The sequence below is a fragment of the Amblyomma maculatum genome, chromosome 1, assembly GCF_055883805.1.
Source record: "Amblyomma maculatum isolate TAMU_Amacu chromosome 1, ASM5588380v1, whole genome shotgun sequence".
Lineage (NCBI taxonomy): Eukaryota > Metazoa > Arthropoda > Arachnida > Ixodida > Ixodidae > Amblyomma > Amblyomma maculatum.
The window spans coordinates 446,683,731-446,701,047 of record NC_139344.1 but is presented as its reverse complement, the minus strand read 5'-3'; the positions used below and the strand labels follow the sequence as shown (position 1 = coordinate 446,701,047).

Below are 17,317 nucleotides of genomic sequence, written 5' to 3'. Positions count from 1 at the left end.
ACTCGTGGGCTTATTATAGAAGCGCCTACGAAGTTCCACTTGGACATAGTTCGCGCCACCATTTTGCCGCCTCCTCCCTCCAACTTAATAGCTGGCGATGACACGTGGCGCCGCTGTAATCCGCAGTGCACAGCAAGGCAGCCCCTACCACCTAAGCGCTCCGAGCTTCCGTGTGCTCCACGCATCAGTAGGTATTTTCTCTTCCGCTCTCTTCTCTTCATTCTCTTCCGCACAGGTAGAAGCTGAATAGGCGGCAGCAGCCCGCTCGGATAACATATATTAGCCTTGGCCGCTAATGTGGGCCTTCTGTTCGCGTCCAACAACAAAACGTCAGACGTGCTTCGCTGTGAAATTTCTCCACTCAGGACATATGAATAGGTTCACTTCTGGTTCCGAATAACGCCTTTTTTTTTTTTTTTTTTTTTTACCTGGGAAAAGCGCGTAACCGGAAAACCTTTAGAATCAATAGTTGTGAGTTTTACAGGTTTAGAGTTCAGCGCCATGTCTGTTAATGTCCTTCCGTATGCGTGCACCAAGAACTTTTATTGTTAACTTGGTATGGAGGCTCTGTTATCTTATTTCACGCATTTTCATATTTATCGATTGGTGCCAAGCACTACACTAACGACTGTGTACGGTACGTAGCAATTTCTCCTGCTGACGTTCAGGTTAGGCTCCACCCTCAGTTTCAAAATGTGTTCTAGTAACACGGTGCACTGCAATGCAAGCAATGGCGAATGAAAATTAGCTGCGATAAAACCGTTATTATGAGGATATAATTAAACGTAACCCCTTTATTTTACACCTAAAACGTTTATAATAAGTTTCTCTATAAAACAAATGAATACAAATATCTTGGCCGCTGGATTCGGGAAACAAACATGTCGACACTGTCACAGTTGCCTCCGAAAACTAATCTTCTTAAGGCCCTCTCTGAAATTTACGACACCTGCTGTGCGTTCTCCTGCGCACAATGTGATCGTTCATCTAATGTTGACATATGCAATAGCTGCAAGGAAGCTTTTCACTAAAGGAAGGGCCTGAACCAAAAAAAAAAGGTTAGGAAAAGAAGAGCAGTGAGCTTTATGTATAATTTATGCGGTCGCACTTCGATTACTGAGCTCCTCATGCGAAGTGGGTTGTCACTTATGAAAGAGAGACAGAATATACCACTTTTTTTTTCTTTCTGCTTATAGAAATATAACACTGACACATCATGCATCGTTACTTTTTACACCGGTGACGCTACACGACAACGACACTCGCTGAGACCCCTGGTTGCGAGAAAGAATTGCGAAAGTTTTCGTGTTTTTTTCTTTCCTAGAAGTAATAATGAATGGATTAATCTTACTAAAGACATTGTATTCCAAGGTTCGTTGCATTTATTTGAGTCGCATGCGCCTTTATGTAGCGAGTCATGTCATTGTCTACGCCTTTTTGTGCTGTGCTGCATTTCAGCCATTGCTTGCATTTGCGCGTAGCGAATGACCTTATGTCATTTCCGTTTTTGTTTTGTTTTGTTTTGTACCCACCCTGCTAAAGTCTTGGAAACAAGATTGCAGTATAAATTAACAAAAGAGACAGATACCTAATATCTATTACAGGGTTGAAACTTAATGAAAACTACATCGTGCTAGATTTCTGCCAAATCGGGTAGTCATAGCTTTATGGTAATAGAGGGCTGTGACGCGTTTGCTTAGTTTTGATGGTGCCTAACATAATCTCTTTCGATTCCGAGATCTACATTTTCTGTGTGTAGGGTAGTTACTGATCCCCGCATATATGCGATTGAGTAAATCAAGTGCTTCAAAATGAGAAATGTGACGTTTCTTTTTTCAAGATCGCGCAAGATATTTCAGTGGAGTCTCCTCCTGGCGATAGTACGGCAGATTACTACAGGAAAGCAATTAATAATGAAGTATATCCAATCAACTTTCTCATTTTTGCATTAGGGCGCATGATTAAAGGTGAGCACACGATTAAAGATATCAGAATCGACATAGTAGTTCGCGGTATCGAGCTGCAAAAAATGGCTCTGGATGTTCTCCAAGTTTTTCTCCACACGCTACATACTGACAAAATGGCGCTACTTGAATGAAACTCAATCCCAGTTCAAATCCTTCGAGGCGCAGAAGATGTTTACGTGATTCTGGAGACGATATCACGCACAGGAATGCCATTTTACCAATAACCGCTGCAGCACAGTCTAATTAGCGAGCTGTAATACCAACACGAATTCAGACCCTTTATAAACTGAACTCGCCCTTAACGTTAAAAACCTAACTTTCGCAATATAGATTTTTCCGCAAACACAAGCTAATTGATAACTTAACATTATTTAAATAACCCCTCTAGGCACCAGTTAAAATGTTTCAAAGGAAACATTTTTTTTTCCATGCATGATCAGTAGGCCAGGCAGAATTCAAATATAAAAGGTTATGCAAAAATGTTTTCATTTTATTCGCGTCCATATGCGTGGACATAGCACCTCAATACTGCTACGTGAATGAAAGCGTTGGAACATTTTCTGCATTTTCGAACTAATCATTAAGCATGAATAATTGTTTTCCTCTGATAATACCTTCACGCCTTCAACATTGAGACACCTGCACGCAATCAGCATATTACATACTGCTCTTGCATAAAATAACGAAGCACCGCTGACAGAATGTGGCACTAACAATTTCGGCATTAAGACGCCTGTCCACATGGGTGGATACAAAACCGTGAGAGCCTGCTGAAGAACTTTTTCTATATCTAATATAATGAAATCTGACACGCAACATCTACATTCTCTTATTGACACATTCATTGCAATAAATAGTATTATTACTATCGGTTTAGAAGGAGGTCCGCGAAACTAAAAGTTTCTAAATCGTGCCGCTGTAAAACGCTGCGACGTCCGTCTTTACTTGCTGTTTACAAACAAATTTCGCTGTAACAACAAGAGATGGCACCACATACTCTAGAGAGCGGGTCCCAATGTTACGGGTACCAAATTTAAAGACAGAAATTCGCACTCGTTGCAAAGATATAGTGAAATTGCGGTCGCGTCCACATATGCGGACTCAGAGCCTGAATGGGGACAATCATGTTTTTATCCCACCTCATCACGGAAATAATGTCTGCCTCGCCTGTATAATCGACCGCACCGGATTATCATTCGCAAACTGCGAACAAAAATGTGTAGTGTATGTATAAGTTGCTTACGTTCCCGTGAAAGAAAGTCATAGACGAACAACTGGTATGCTTTTTGATTAAGCAACCTTCAAGGCGAAGCTCACCGATGCGGTTACCTCTCACACCATGGAATAAGATAAAACGAAACACCTATACCCTCATTCACAAAAATAAAAAAAAGGAAACGTGCATTGACCAGAAGTGAAATACAGCCACGGCAAAAATATGCCAGCGCATTTCAGCGTTACAAACAGTGATTTCCAGTTCGAAGCCTACGTGATGGAAACAGTTCGAGGCTTCAAATTGCTGTGGTGCTCTATGGAACAGGCCAAAATGTGAGTAGTTAGACACACTCGCATGCATAGGTGGTAGAGCATGATAGCGACAGAAATGAAAAACGCTTGCTCACATGCGTATTCTACGCGAGACGCCCGCGCAACCCGCAGTTGCAGCCGTGCGCACCCGACAGACGGCGTCTGGTGTCGAGAGTAGGTAGGCGCTAGCAGCCTGCGTGCGAGGATAAAAAAAAAAAAATCTGGTCTATACAAGCACCGAAAGCTACAGGCGGCAGCGATTCAGCAGCATTTTGCGCAATTCAAAAGCCAACAGCCCCAACTACACAAGAATTATTTCCTGCTAGGCAGATTATCGTCCAGGACAATTCGTAACTAAACTTTGTTTACTCGGCAGATGTTCTCCATGAGTGCGTTGACGAGTCATAGTTTGCTCCAGCTGCAGATCCACTGGTTGTCATCATCATCATCAGCCCGATTATACCCACTGCAGGGCGAAGGCCTCTCCCATATTTCTCCATTTAACCCGGTTCTGTGCTAGCTGCATCCACTTGACCCCTGCGAACTTCTTAATCTCATCCGCCCACCTAACTTTCTGCCGCCCCCTGCTACGCTTTCCTTCCCTTGGAATCCAGTTTGTTACCCTCAGCGACCATCGGTTATCCTCTCTTCGCACTAAATGTCCTGCCCATACCCATTTCTTCTTCTTAATTTCCACTAGAATGTCGGTAACTTGAGTTATTTCTCTGACCCACTCTGCCCGTTTCCTATCTCTTAATGTTACCCCTACCATTTTTCGTTCCATAGCCCTCTGGGTTGTCCTCAACTTAAGTAGAACTCTCTTGGTTAGCCTCCACGTTTCAGCCCCATAGGTGAGTACAGGCAAGATGCAGATACTGGTTGTAGTACTTCTGGAAAGAAATTATTAAGCTAAAATTTGTTTCGGGAACAGAGCTCAACGCGAAAACTATGAATATTTTCAAAAACTATTTGTGAAAGCTGCAGCTAAGCAGCTGATTGCATGCGGATAACTGGCCTTCCACAAGTTAGGCATGAAAATATCTGTCGACATTTTTAAAAGAAAACTTTGACGTCCAAAGCCACCTAAACAAGAGCCGGTCAAATATAGTGACATATCAACGCGATTAAACGAAAAGAAAACATCCCTAATTCAGTATCGCGTCACTGACACCCTGAAATTCTTCTGGCATTCCTTTTCTTTGCGAGAACGTTTTAGTTGAGAATTCATAAGTTGTCAATTTTCAATATTACAACTGCTCCCAAAATGGCGACTTTAAACCCTACGATATAGCTAAGTCGTTTCAATTAAATGAATTCTGCGCATATATTAGTTTCGCAATTTGCTTGCGCAAAATCTAAACTAATTATAAACATAGCAAAAATAATCTAGGTGGTTTAGCATATAACAGACAGCTCAGTAGATGGTGAAGTGGTGAGTAGGAGAGAGAACAGGTCTCGTCAACCCGGAAATGGACGGCCTTCCCTCGTTCCGCATTGCGAGGAACCACCTCATCACCTATGACGACATCACTATGCATTATAGAAACTCGGTCGAACCTAATCCCTTTTCCCCGCTTCCTCACTCGCTGCCAAAAATAGAGCAGGTGGCACGGCGTCGGCTACAGTCCGCCGCCATTTCATCCCCTTTCGTACCCTCTCTTATATATAATGGATACAAATCTGCGAATTGCCAAGCAACAGAGCGGATCTCATACGCATTTACCAATTTGCCCTAAAAAACAATGCTTCCTTTCAAGGGTTAGAATCACAGGATCGATGGGATGTTGCTCTGCGCAGCTCACAACAGAAGCTGCACTTTTGCATCGTGAGCTTGGCCTTGAAGGTCACCACGGCACAACTGTGACTGGTCACATAAAACAGAACGAGGGCCTGTTGCTGTCTTGCTCATCCCGCTGCCCCTTCCACGCCCCCAGAGAGTCACTTAACTGGTTGATGTAAGTTATACCAACCAATCAGATAGCTAGCTCATTGCGCAAGAGTGGTACATACTACAAGCCGCAAATATGTATACATATGCTGGCAGGTGTACACTGTGCACCTATGTATGACAAGGACTGAGCGAATGGGTGCAAAACAAGCGCAGGAGACAGCTCCCTCCGCAAAATATGCACTGCCCGCACTTCATCGTTTCGCAAACAGTACTATGATGAGACACCCCTATCGGGAAAGTGGCAGTTACAATTTCAAGAACTACACTATTCTAATCCCTTCCGTCTCGTAAGAAAACAGTGATCAGCGAGAACGCATGCGTCCTATACCTCTCCGAAGTTGACGCCTCGCCTGCTAGCATACTATTTCGAGCGTGCAGATCGCTCCTCAGATTAGCTACTCTGTACAGCTGAGGCCTCTGTGGTGCCTTCAGCGCCACTCCAGACTCGTGACCTTGAGACGCCGGCTTACAAGAAGCCATAAGAAACAGCAGCGGCTTGCAGCAACAGCGCATCGCGAGGATCACAAAACGCAGCGCGGACAGTTGAGACCGCGAGTGAGGAGCAGAAGGCCAAGGGTTAATCAGGCATGCCTAATGACGCGCTGTCGCACCAGACCACATCGCTACGAATGCGTCAAAGAGGCGCCTCGAGCGGTTGCAGGCCCGTCAAGACTGTGCAAGGACGGTGCCGTTTGCACCATAAAGCAGTCTCCCCAGTGGCTATGAAAGGTGGCCAGATCTAGTGCGAGTTGACTGCTTTCGCCACACGTTGTCATGCGACACTTACTCTGTACAGGGCCGCGCTGACGTAAAATGCAGCTGACGACACGGAACTCCGAGCTCAGGACACAAAAGCGCGATTGTAAGACTGTTCAAAAAATTTCAGTTCCTAATTTCTGTTACTATATAGCTGGCGATAATAAAACCAAGCTTCATTTGAAGGAATTGTATGGGATAACCCATTCTGGCTTTTCTCATCTAGTTACAGCAAACGTGGTTTCAGTTGCGTGCGCTATAGGAAATTCGGCTGTTAATTTTTTATGCATTCAGTTCATTAAAAAAGAGCAAATGCGATGACGCAAGCGGCAAAGTCATCGAAATGCTGCCGAAATTTTGTAAAACCAGAAAGGTAACTACGCATCGAAATTATTACTCCTAAGTCCTAGGTCAAGAACAGACCTGCATAAGATCCTTGCTCTTGTGGACTTGTGCATTATTTTTTCGCTGGATCATAAACGACCATCCCAGCCAAGTGCGCTGCGGAGTGCGAGCCAAAAACAATGGCCGTAAGATAAACTTGTGGTTATAAACAAACACATGGCTGCAACTTGGTTTTGTTTCCGGTCGAGTGACCTCCAAAATAAGAATGCCCACAATAACAAACGCCCGGCACGAAAGTCGCCCGTAAAGAGTATGCACGAATGGCGGACGAGGCCAGATCGGCCTCCTCCACATCTCCAAACAGCCTCTGTACAGCTGTCGAGGAAAGGTCTCCTGCTGCGGCAACGTGTTGTAAAGCACCCTATGTGGTTGAAAGTAAACTGCGTGCAATGCGACGACGTGACAGTTCCGCGACGGTCAGCAGGCTTTTGCATGTAATGCTAACGCGACCCCCTTGTCAGTTCATCATCACCATCATCATCATCATCATCATCATACCGAACCGGATGACGTTCAAAAGCGAAACTCTACTCAACGCAATAGCAGAGTTCCAATGTCTTGCCGGGAACTTCTCTCATCCATTCTCAAGGCCAAACCTTCCATGTCAGACCACAGTATTCTCCACACGATGCTATAAAGTATAGCCGGTCGGGAACGACCCGTCACGAAGGAATGGCCCCCTTGCCGGCATATACCCCGCTTTCGGCCACGAACGCCATCCGCCAACTCGCAAGCCCTGTCTGGAGAGCAGAACAAAATGGATTCATCTGGCCAGAGGCAGTATACAAGAACAAAGGAAGCTCCTCGTAGGAACCGCTTCATTTCTTGCTGCTGCTCCTACTACTCCCTTCCTGGGCCGTCTTCTAAGCGCTGCTCTTATCACCTGGAACATTTTATACGCGCACATGCAGGCAACCACTCGTCCTGTAAACACACCAAGCCGAGAACGGTCAAGCGGAACGAGAGTGGAGAGCACCGCTGGAGGCAAGTGTGGGAGACGAGAGATTAGGACCAGAAATGCACGGCGCCAGGAGCGTGTGGGCGGCTAGAGAAAGATAAAAAGCAAAGGGAAAAGTAATAACTTGAATCGGGGCGGGAAGAAATGAAAGAAGGAACAAAACTGTAAAATGGCGCGGCAGATGAGAGCGCGCTTACGCAAGCGAACCCGCTGGCTCCTAAAATAGCGCCCCAGAACTGTCTCTGTGACGACATTGGCGTCCCTCCCCCCTTTTCTTCCCCCTTACTCCCTCCAATGCATCTTTCTATAACTCTCGTCGTACGCGCAGCCACCGCACAACGGTTTGTTTACACACGTGCACGGCCACCGAGCGAGCGCATACACCTCGGATCCTTCGTGTGGGCAGTGGACAAGATCGGCGCACTCGCCAAGAGGAGCGCGGTCGACGTAGCGACAGCACGTGGCTACTGCAGCGTGTATTCGGCAATGCAAGCTTCGTGGGCTTAAATACACTAGACACGGTTTTCGCACCTCATCATAGTCGAATATGTAAGTCATGGCATGCACGGGACGAAATTCACTTAGCGTTGTAACACAGAGGCCAACGACAGCTCGAGACAGTGTCCCGTTTAGAGAAGCGGACTCTTATTTCTTTCAAGTGCGCTTTTTTATTTTTTTTTTGTTCCCGATACTTCCTTGTCGTCGTGTGACAGACCTATAAACGCACTATTCAATTCTTCCACAAAGGAAGATTTAGTTCTCTAATCCCTCTCTTTCCCGCTATACCCTGATCCTTTCGTGAATTCTCCGTAAATCCAAGCGCGACTCCGGACTTAAAAAGAACTTGTGCCTGAGCGAAGACGTTCTCGTCGTCATCGTGATAACAAAATTACACTTCTTGAACCTCACGACAAATCTCTGGCGTCCCATTTATCGTCGCGAGGGAGTAAACCCGGATAATTCCACACACAATTCGTGCGAACATTCTTTTAACAGAAACAATAACTTCGAGACACTAACGTGCTACTGCACGACTAAAAGAAAAGAGCTCGCCATGGTCATACACAGAGCTCATGCAAAGGACACTTTTCTTGCTTTTATCCGCATCACATTAACATAAGGTCAAAAACATATGCAGCCGCACTCGTCACTGTTTACGCCAAATATATATTTGGCGTAAACAGTGACGAGTGCGGCTGCATATGACCACTTGGTCAAATGTGGCCTAGTTGAAGTGTATCTCCTTAATGCATGTAATGTGTTACTATAATGAGCTTCACAGGCATCACAAAAATTCTACTAGTCACAGGAAGCGACACTGTAGTAGTACCTATTTTCTTGTAATATTGCACTCTCCCCGAGGGCCTACAACTGGAACCTAGCCTCAATACGACGTACGCCACGAAGGTAAAGAGGCAAGATTCAAGCAGCGACGCGGTGCACGCAAACACAAACAAAGCGAAACTACACATTAGCAAAAACTTTTTTTCGAGTACAGAAAGGAAGAACGGACGTGGTCGCCAAGGCACTGCCCACGCCGCAGCGGGGGTTCTCCTTCCCGCAACAGCGGCTGCGGTTGCGCGTCCACTGCCAAGACCGATGGGCGTAAATCCTTCTCAGTCTGCTTGTTGACACACAGGCAGCAATAATAATCAGTCACTCCGGCAGCTACTCTTTCTCTCCCTCTTTCCCTCGAACTCGTATTTCAGGGTGTCGCGGCTGAAAGCCGTGCAGGCGAAATAACGTGCGAATGTGCTTCGCTTTCGGCAAACTATTTTTCACTTGTGCGGTTAGCTACAACTGCCACAGGCTCGAGTGCGTGGTCAACTGAAATAACTTGTCGTCACGGTCCTCGTGACTGCTTAGCAAAAGGGCTTACTTTTGTGGGGAATGGAGGAGCAGGCTTTTATTCTCCTCTGACTGCTAAAGACAAAGCTTTGCTTGACAGCACTGATACGTAAGTTATGCAATCCGTTAGGTATATGGCACAATAGAGAACAACGTAAGAATGAGAAATCTATGAAAGAAAGACGCAGACACGTCTGTCTCGTTTTCACCAAGCACAAGGTTGTATGTTGTATTTAGCAGAGTACATATATTTATCCAACAGTTTCATTAAAACGTTTCCTTCCTTTAGAAAGCTAAAAACACAAAAGGTCCACAAGCCCATTTTCACCTAAAATTATTGCTGGATGGAATGCAATGTGTTCATTGTAGAATCGAGCAAAATACTTTTTTGTACGTTTCAAGTCTTGTGCATGAAAATAAAACATGGTTTACGACGAGTTCCGCACCGCATTTGTCACTCAGGGGTTTGTATTATTTTGTCAACAAAAATGTATGCGTCAGCTATGAGTGGCCAATGCGGAGACAGCATAATATTACTTCTGCGAAACGTCCGTGATGATGACATGATTTCTATATATCTCAAAATTGGCTTCATCAATTGCAGTTTATTATTTACTTCACTACTCCATGAAGACTGCCATTATAATGTTCCTTTAGTTTGCGGTGCACTAGCGTCAAGCAGTCAATGTACGGCATATAGATGTTCTTGATATGTTTTTCAATGGCTTGATTAGAGCAAACGTCTGCTCTTTCGTTGCCTTCAATGCCAACATGACTCGGAACCCAACAAAATGTTATGCCCTTGAGCAGATGCTGTTGATATATTGTGTATTATACGCCCAAGTAGTGGTGCAACTGCGTTTTTATGATGGAGGGCTATGAGAACACTTAGAGAGTCTGTTTAAATAATACTGCTAGGGACTCTCCCGCTGACTATTTTTCTTACAGCCAAAGCTAGTGCGTAACACTCAGCAGTGAAAACACTTGCACACTAAGGTAGTCTTACTGTTTTTTTCCAAATTTCCTAGCACTACTGCATCATCGACGTGTTCTGCTGTCTTGAAGCTATCTGTATAAAACTGTGCAATTCTCATACTTTTCTATAAGAGCTAGAAATTCTTGAAAAATGCGTTTATGTAGTGCTTTCTGCTTAAAAAACTGAGGTAATGTGAAATCGCAAACAATTTGGAGGCTGTACCATAGTGGCATTGGATCTTACGTTGATGCAGTATCAGGGAGGGCATTCAATATTTCTAGTTCTTGGTATTTGTTTTGAAACAGAAGTAACAAAGATTTGATTGACTGGGGCCTATTGTTGAGCAAAACTTTGGAGGTGCACTTAGTAACAATATGGTAGCATATATCGCTGGGCAGGGAGCGTAGTTTCAGGACATATGAAAATGTAAGCATGGTTCTCCTGTATCCGAGGGAAGGCTCATTTGTTTCGACGTACAGACTGGTTATGGGAGAGGTTCCATAAGCACCAGATGCGAGATGTAAACCGAGGTTATGCACTGGATCTAGAGGTTTTAGGTATGATGTTCTTGCAGACCCGCGGACTACACAACCGTAATCCAAGCAATGCTGCACAACAGTGTGATAAATGCGTAAAGGGCATGTTCTATCAGACCCCCAGTGTTTTCGTGAACGAACCTTGATTATATTTAGGGATTTGACAGCTTTCTTTTTAATGGCATTGACATGAGGCAAGATTGTGAGTTTTCTGTCAAAAGTTATCCCCAGGAATTTGTGATCATTTTTAACTGGTAATTCGAACTCTCCTAGATGTAGAGTGGGGTCAGTCTTTACGCCACGTTTGCGTGAGAGCAGAAATGCCAGAGTTTTCAGCGGAGAAAACTGAAATTCATTTGTGTCTGCTCATGTTACTGGTTTGTTTATTGATAGCTGTATTTGACTCCCGAACGTTGGCATGTTGGAGGACGTGCAAGTTATTTGAATCTCGTCGATGTAGACAAAGTGTATAATATATTTTGGCATTACTTGGTAAATGGAAATCGTTTTTACTAGAAACAGCGTCGTGCTTAAGATGCATCCCTGATGAACACCAATTTCTTGAGTAAAGCTTTTTGAAGTGGAAGCACGAGCATTAAGGGGGTACAAGGGATAAAAAATACTTGAAAGTATTTGGAAGAAAATATAAGTACCAGGGCTCATCTTGGGGAACGCTGTTTTGTGCTTAAGGGCAGAAGTCCAATAAGGGCAGAAATAAATCAGAGATCTGTGGGAAGGTTACCGCTTAGAGCTCGCGGCAAAACTACGAACAAAGAAGTACAGGGAGACATGAGCTGGGCGTCCTCCGAGGCACGAGGAGCTCAGAACAGAATATTGTATACGTAGAACGCCTCAGGAAAATGGACAGCACTAGTTGGGCAACTAAAGTTTTTAAATACTTATACCAAAAGGGTATTAACGAACAGTGGCGGAAAATGACCAGAATACTAACAAGTATGTAGGAAGGCAGGACTAGGAAATAAAGAACATCAAACGGCAGGTGAAGAATATAGATGGCAAAAACTGAGCTATATATATTATACAGATTCATACAAGTCAGACGTGGTGAAGGAAACGAGAATGTATGTAAATCCGTTTTCTTAACCCACGCTCAGACTAGAGATCAGAACAGAATTGTTGTTGGAGTGACGCGGAAGCCCAAATGATATTCCCCCCCCCCCACACACACACACACATATATATATATATATATATATATATATATATATATATATATATATATATATATATATATATAGAGAGAGAGAGAGAGAGAGAGAGAGAGAATATAGAAAAACTCGGATTAAGATGGAGACCAGCTATGACTACTCAAGTGCCAGCAGCCTGCTCTTTCAAGCTAGATCAGGATGTCTTAGCAGCCGAAGCTATACAAATTGAAGTTTAATGAAGACGCTGAAACCTGTGCAATGTGCGGTAGATGGCCAGAAAAAAATTCAACATCGTATAGTGGAGTGTGGCAGTATCCATCCAGATGTCGACGCGGATGTGGTCACTCTAGCCAAATCTCTAGGGTTTATAGGTAACAAAGGAAATAATGATCGAATCGGCGGTAGAAGTAAAGCAAGAAGCGTTTGGAAGATAGGTGGCTAAATAGCAGGGTGGGGACCCAAGGAAGCTAAACCAAAATTAAACAAGGGTATTTAAAGATAACCCGGATCATAATGTTGAAGAGCTGTTTATATAAACATCATAGAAACCCCGTTTCAAAGCGGACGCTCTTAACGTCCGTCCATCCGTCCGTCCGTCCAACTTTCGATATCCATGTTCGACAGCGCCGAAAGGCTTAACCTTTATTCTGAAGCATGCAATACCCTAAAATTTCCCAAGCACTTTGTTAGTTTTATCTAATAAATTTGGAGCCAAAGTTCCGCAATGACATTTCCAACCACCTTACACGCATGCGTTTCAAACGTGCACGTCTTTCATTAACGACGGTTTAGTGAACTTGAAATAATCGAAAATTCCGTAGTAGTCGGAGCACTCGGCTAGAAACATTCCGTGAGGGCAGCAGTTTTCAACGCATACCACTGCGACCGATGACAGCCTAATAAGGAAGATAATTTTGGAGCATTTCGGATAATGCGCGGAACAGAGGGAACCAAGAGTTATCGAAACTTTCGAAATTTTGCGATGCTTGAGGCAAGCGTGAGAGAACACATGTTGCCTGTGACAATGCACTGCGATTTCTTCCTGGAGCTTATGCATTACGTGTGAGTGGCAAGTGAAGAAGTTAACGCTTCTTTCGTGCGTTGTGTTTCATCCGTGCCCTTGTGTAGCTAGTAGCAATTAAGACTCCAGAGAAAAACGGAAAGTTTGAAGTTTGAAGTTTATTTTCATTTCAAAAAGAAATGAGGGACCCGAGACAAAAAGTGAACGTTAATTCACTTGACGGCGCTCGGGCCCCAATACATGGCAACAGCGAGGGTTGAAGCTTAGTTGAAGTTCACAGGCTATATATCCCTTGATATATGTTTCTTTTTTTCACGTTCACGTCCTTTAAATGTGCTAACTCTCAATATCAATTTGCGCTGAAAATTCGGAGCAGCAGTTTTACGCAAACATCGTTAATTTAAGTGTGACGTACTTGTAACTGAACATGTTTGTGAGATTCTAGTGGAAATTAAGAAGAAGAAATGGACACGGGCAGGACATGTAGTGCGAAGAGAGGATAACCGATGGTCGCTTAGGGTAACAAACTGGATTCCAAGGGAAGGAAAGCGCAGCAGGGGGCGGCAGAAAGTTAGGTGGGCGGATGAGATTAAGAAGTTCGCAGGGGTCAAGTGGATGCAGCTAGCACAGAACCGGGTTAAGTGGAGAAATATGGGAGAGGCCTTCGCCCTGCAGTGGGTATAGTCAGGCTGATGATGATGATGATGATGTTTGTGAGGGGGAGGATGAAGATGACAAGGAAAGACAGGGAGGTTAACCCGTAAAATAAACCGGTTTGCTACCCTGCACTGGGGGAAAGGGGTGATTGGTTGGTTGGTTTATGGGGTTTAACGTCCCAAAGCAACTCAGGCTATGAGAGACGCCGTAGTGGAGGACTCCGGAAATTTCGACCACCTGGGGTTCTTTAACGTGCACTGACATCGCACAGCACACGGGCGAGTAGATATATATCCACGGGTGAGTGGATATAAAAGTTGTAAGAGAGGGATGGGTGAAGTTAATAGTCACATCACAGATATGTCCCATCACATCACGTGACAGTCACATCACGTAACGTAACAGCAAAATCACAGCCTTTCGATTAGGCCTGTGCTTTTCATAAAGCGGAGCAGTGCCTGGGAGGCCTTCACCGCAGACCATGCCTGTGCACAGTCAGGAATAGGCACGAGCGCAAAAAAGGTACACGGACGTAGAAAGAACGCAACAAAAATGCATAGTACACAAGGACGAAAGACAAAAAAAACAAGAGTGAGTGTAGAAGTCGACACAGAAGCAGAGGAGTAGAAATAGAAAAACAACCAATACATGGAAAGAAACAGGCAGAATGCGCGCACCAGGCGGGCAGTAGCAGCAGCAGGAAAACACGGTGAGACAGCCGCCATGTAAATGAACCCTACGGCCAGCGAATAGCAAGGCCAAAGGATGCTGCGAAAAAGAATTTGTTAGCCAAGTCTTTATTCTCCGTCTCAGGCCGTTGACATGTGCGTCATGAGAGGACGTGCACTTGGCGTCGTCGGCTTCGTTCGGTGCGAGCGTTGCTATCTTTATCAGCGACACCTAGCTCGCTCACAACGAAAGCTCACTGACCGCGCCCTATAGCCACCAATTTTCCTCATTCGGCGAGAAAGAGCGTTACCAAAATTTAAATCTGAAGCCTTGATATAACATGCTTTTTTTACTGTTAGTATGTTCTACGCGACTCCAGGAGGACCTCCACCCTCTTCTTCAGAAGAATCGGTCTCATACCGTCCCCGAACTGTGTAACGGTTTGATATTGTCACGTGGTGGTGACCAGGGTCGATGGCACAAATGAAGAGTCGGTGATTGCACTGAAGAAACTATTTATTGGGCTGACTTGCGCTCGCAAAAGAACTAAGCAACTCGGCGGCGGCGATAGCAACAAACGTGCTCGTCGATCGTCGAACAAAGAATGCTCGTCACCGTCGTCAACGCTCAATTTAAAGGCTGCACAGAACAATCTAGATAACGTCGCAAACAGCTACCAGCACGGGCTGGAACATTGTAGAAAGACACACGAGTGGCCGGAATATTCGGGTTAGATCTCGGTGCATCTTGCGCTACAACGAAAATTGATAAAGGTGTGACTCGCGACATTGAGCATTAACAAACAAAGAATACGGAACTGATACGCGATCCAGAATCAGAGTGATAAGGCCGTGTGCCGGCGGCTGTCGAAAACAACAAATACAGTTTTGAAGGTTTCTACCAAAGTAAGCACAGAGTGAACGCACGAAGTGAAACTGGCAAGAGCGAACAAAGAAAAAAGGTAATATGTGAACCACTGAACGACGTAAACGGCAAAAAAGTTATCGCCGACCTGTATCCCAGTTACATGGCCGTTTCAAATGCCTTCAAATCGAACGCCATTCGCCCGCTAACTTTCTCAAAAGTATTTAGTTGAAATGGCAACTGAGCTGACGGAGTGCCTACGAAACAGGAGCTCCGTCTGCGCTGAAAAATAGACGCTTCGCAATCGTCCATTCTCCCCACCCTCAGACGCGCCGTGAAACTGTTTTGAATCGGTCCATTTCTCGAAGTGTGTCTCTAGTTGCTGATTTCGACATCTGCTGCTCATCAGTAACTGACTGATGTACTAGCATCACAGTGATTCGAGGCGATAGTACATCAATTAGCACTTAACGTGTGAACGTGAAAGTTCCCCGATAATGCGACGGAGGCAACTGCACTGCAGGAGCGTATATGAATCGGATAGTGCAAGGTTACTATTCGTTTGTGGTAGGGCGTAAAACACACGCTGAGCTCTAAGCGAAATGTGCCGTTACCTTCTGTCGGGGTTGAGGATTTACTTGCTTTCCCAGTGAAGTCTAAGCAAGAGACAAGCCGGAAAATGTGATCGTCCATCTTGGAAACGCTTTAGGGCGCAATATTTGGCACCCAGCATACACGCCGCTTTATCAAATTCATAGCTTTAGCCAGATATGTGTTTAGCTACCATTTGAATTAACTGAAAAAAGCCTCATTTGTCACCCAAAAGAAACACCGGCCTCTGATCTCGGCCGCATAAAGCACTGCTCGGCAGACGTGGTCACACCGCTGCTTAGGTGCCCCCTGTAATGTACAATGTTAATCTGGTCCCACATACGTTCCAGTTATAAGTGGAACGTTTTAAAAAATACCACTTAAAAGTGGAATCATTTAAAAAGTTCCACTCATAATCGGAGAGTATGTGGAATCAGATTAATAGTGTACGTAATATTTGCATTCGCTGTAGCTTGGGAACAGGCTCTCCACAATCTCTGAAATCGCACACGGGGTCGCAGACGACTCGCTAAGCTATCTCATCTGATTCGTCGCTGGTGAGCGTTAAATTGTGAACGTATTAAATGTGTTGCTAATTTGGCTTATTTCTAATAAGAATGAAGTGGCGACTGGCGCAGCTATCTGCGTCTTCGCCTTATTGGCGTGAAGGCTTCGTTTAGCGGCTGATCTGCCGACAACATGTCGGGCGACCGTCAGCTGACAGAATTCGTCTGCGTCGCTGGTATGCAAACTACGAAGGCTACACAAGCAACGATATGAACGATATCCGAACGTTGGCCGTGATGATCACCATGTGTCTATAGTGTGACAGACCGGTGCATCAACGGCAACCTCTGCCGATAACCTGCCGATTGCCGACACCGTCATTTTGCCGTGGTTAGCGCAGAAGCACAAAATGGACAAAACTTAATTCCGAAGGGAGTAACAGCGTTGCATTACAGCGGCTGAATATTGAAGTTATCCCCCGCTTTTGGAAATCGACATGGAACACTGCAAAACTCGGTCACGATTGTGTGACGCAAGCAGCAAATTTGTACACTTTACAGAGAATAAGTAATCGATTACAACTACAATTAATCTACCAATCCCAGAATTAAATGCAATGTAACTGAATGATAACAGAGTAGTTTGGTTTATGGGGTTTAACGTCCTAAAGCGACTCAGGCTATGAGAGACGCCGTAGTGGAGGACTCCAGAAATTTCGACTACCTGGGGTGCTTTAACGTGCACTGACATCGCACAGCACGCGGGCGCCTTGCTTTTCGCCTCCATCAAAAAGCGGCCGCCGAGGCCGGGATTCGATCCTGCGTCCTTGGGAACAGTAGCCGAGCGCCGTAACCACTGCGCCACCCCGGCGGGGCACATATAAGTTATAACTGATTAGTATTGTGTTATATTTCT

At 44.9% G+C, this 17,317-nt stretch overlaps 1 protein-coding gene across 1 annotated transcript in view; it reads right to left on the bottom strand.

Moving 5' to 3' along the window:
- Positions 1–17,317, bottom strand: part of Lmpt (four and a half LIM domains protein limpet) — a 310,360-nt gene that overhangs the window by 201,615 nt on the left and 91,428 nt on the right. The window lies entirely within an intron of this gene.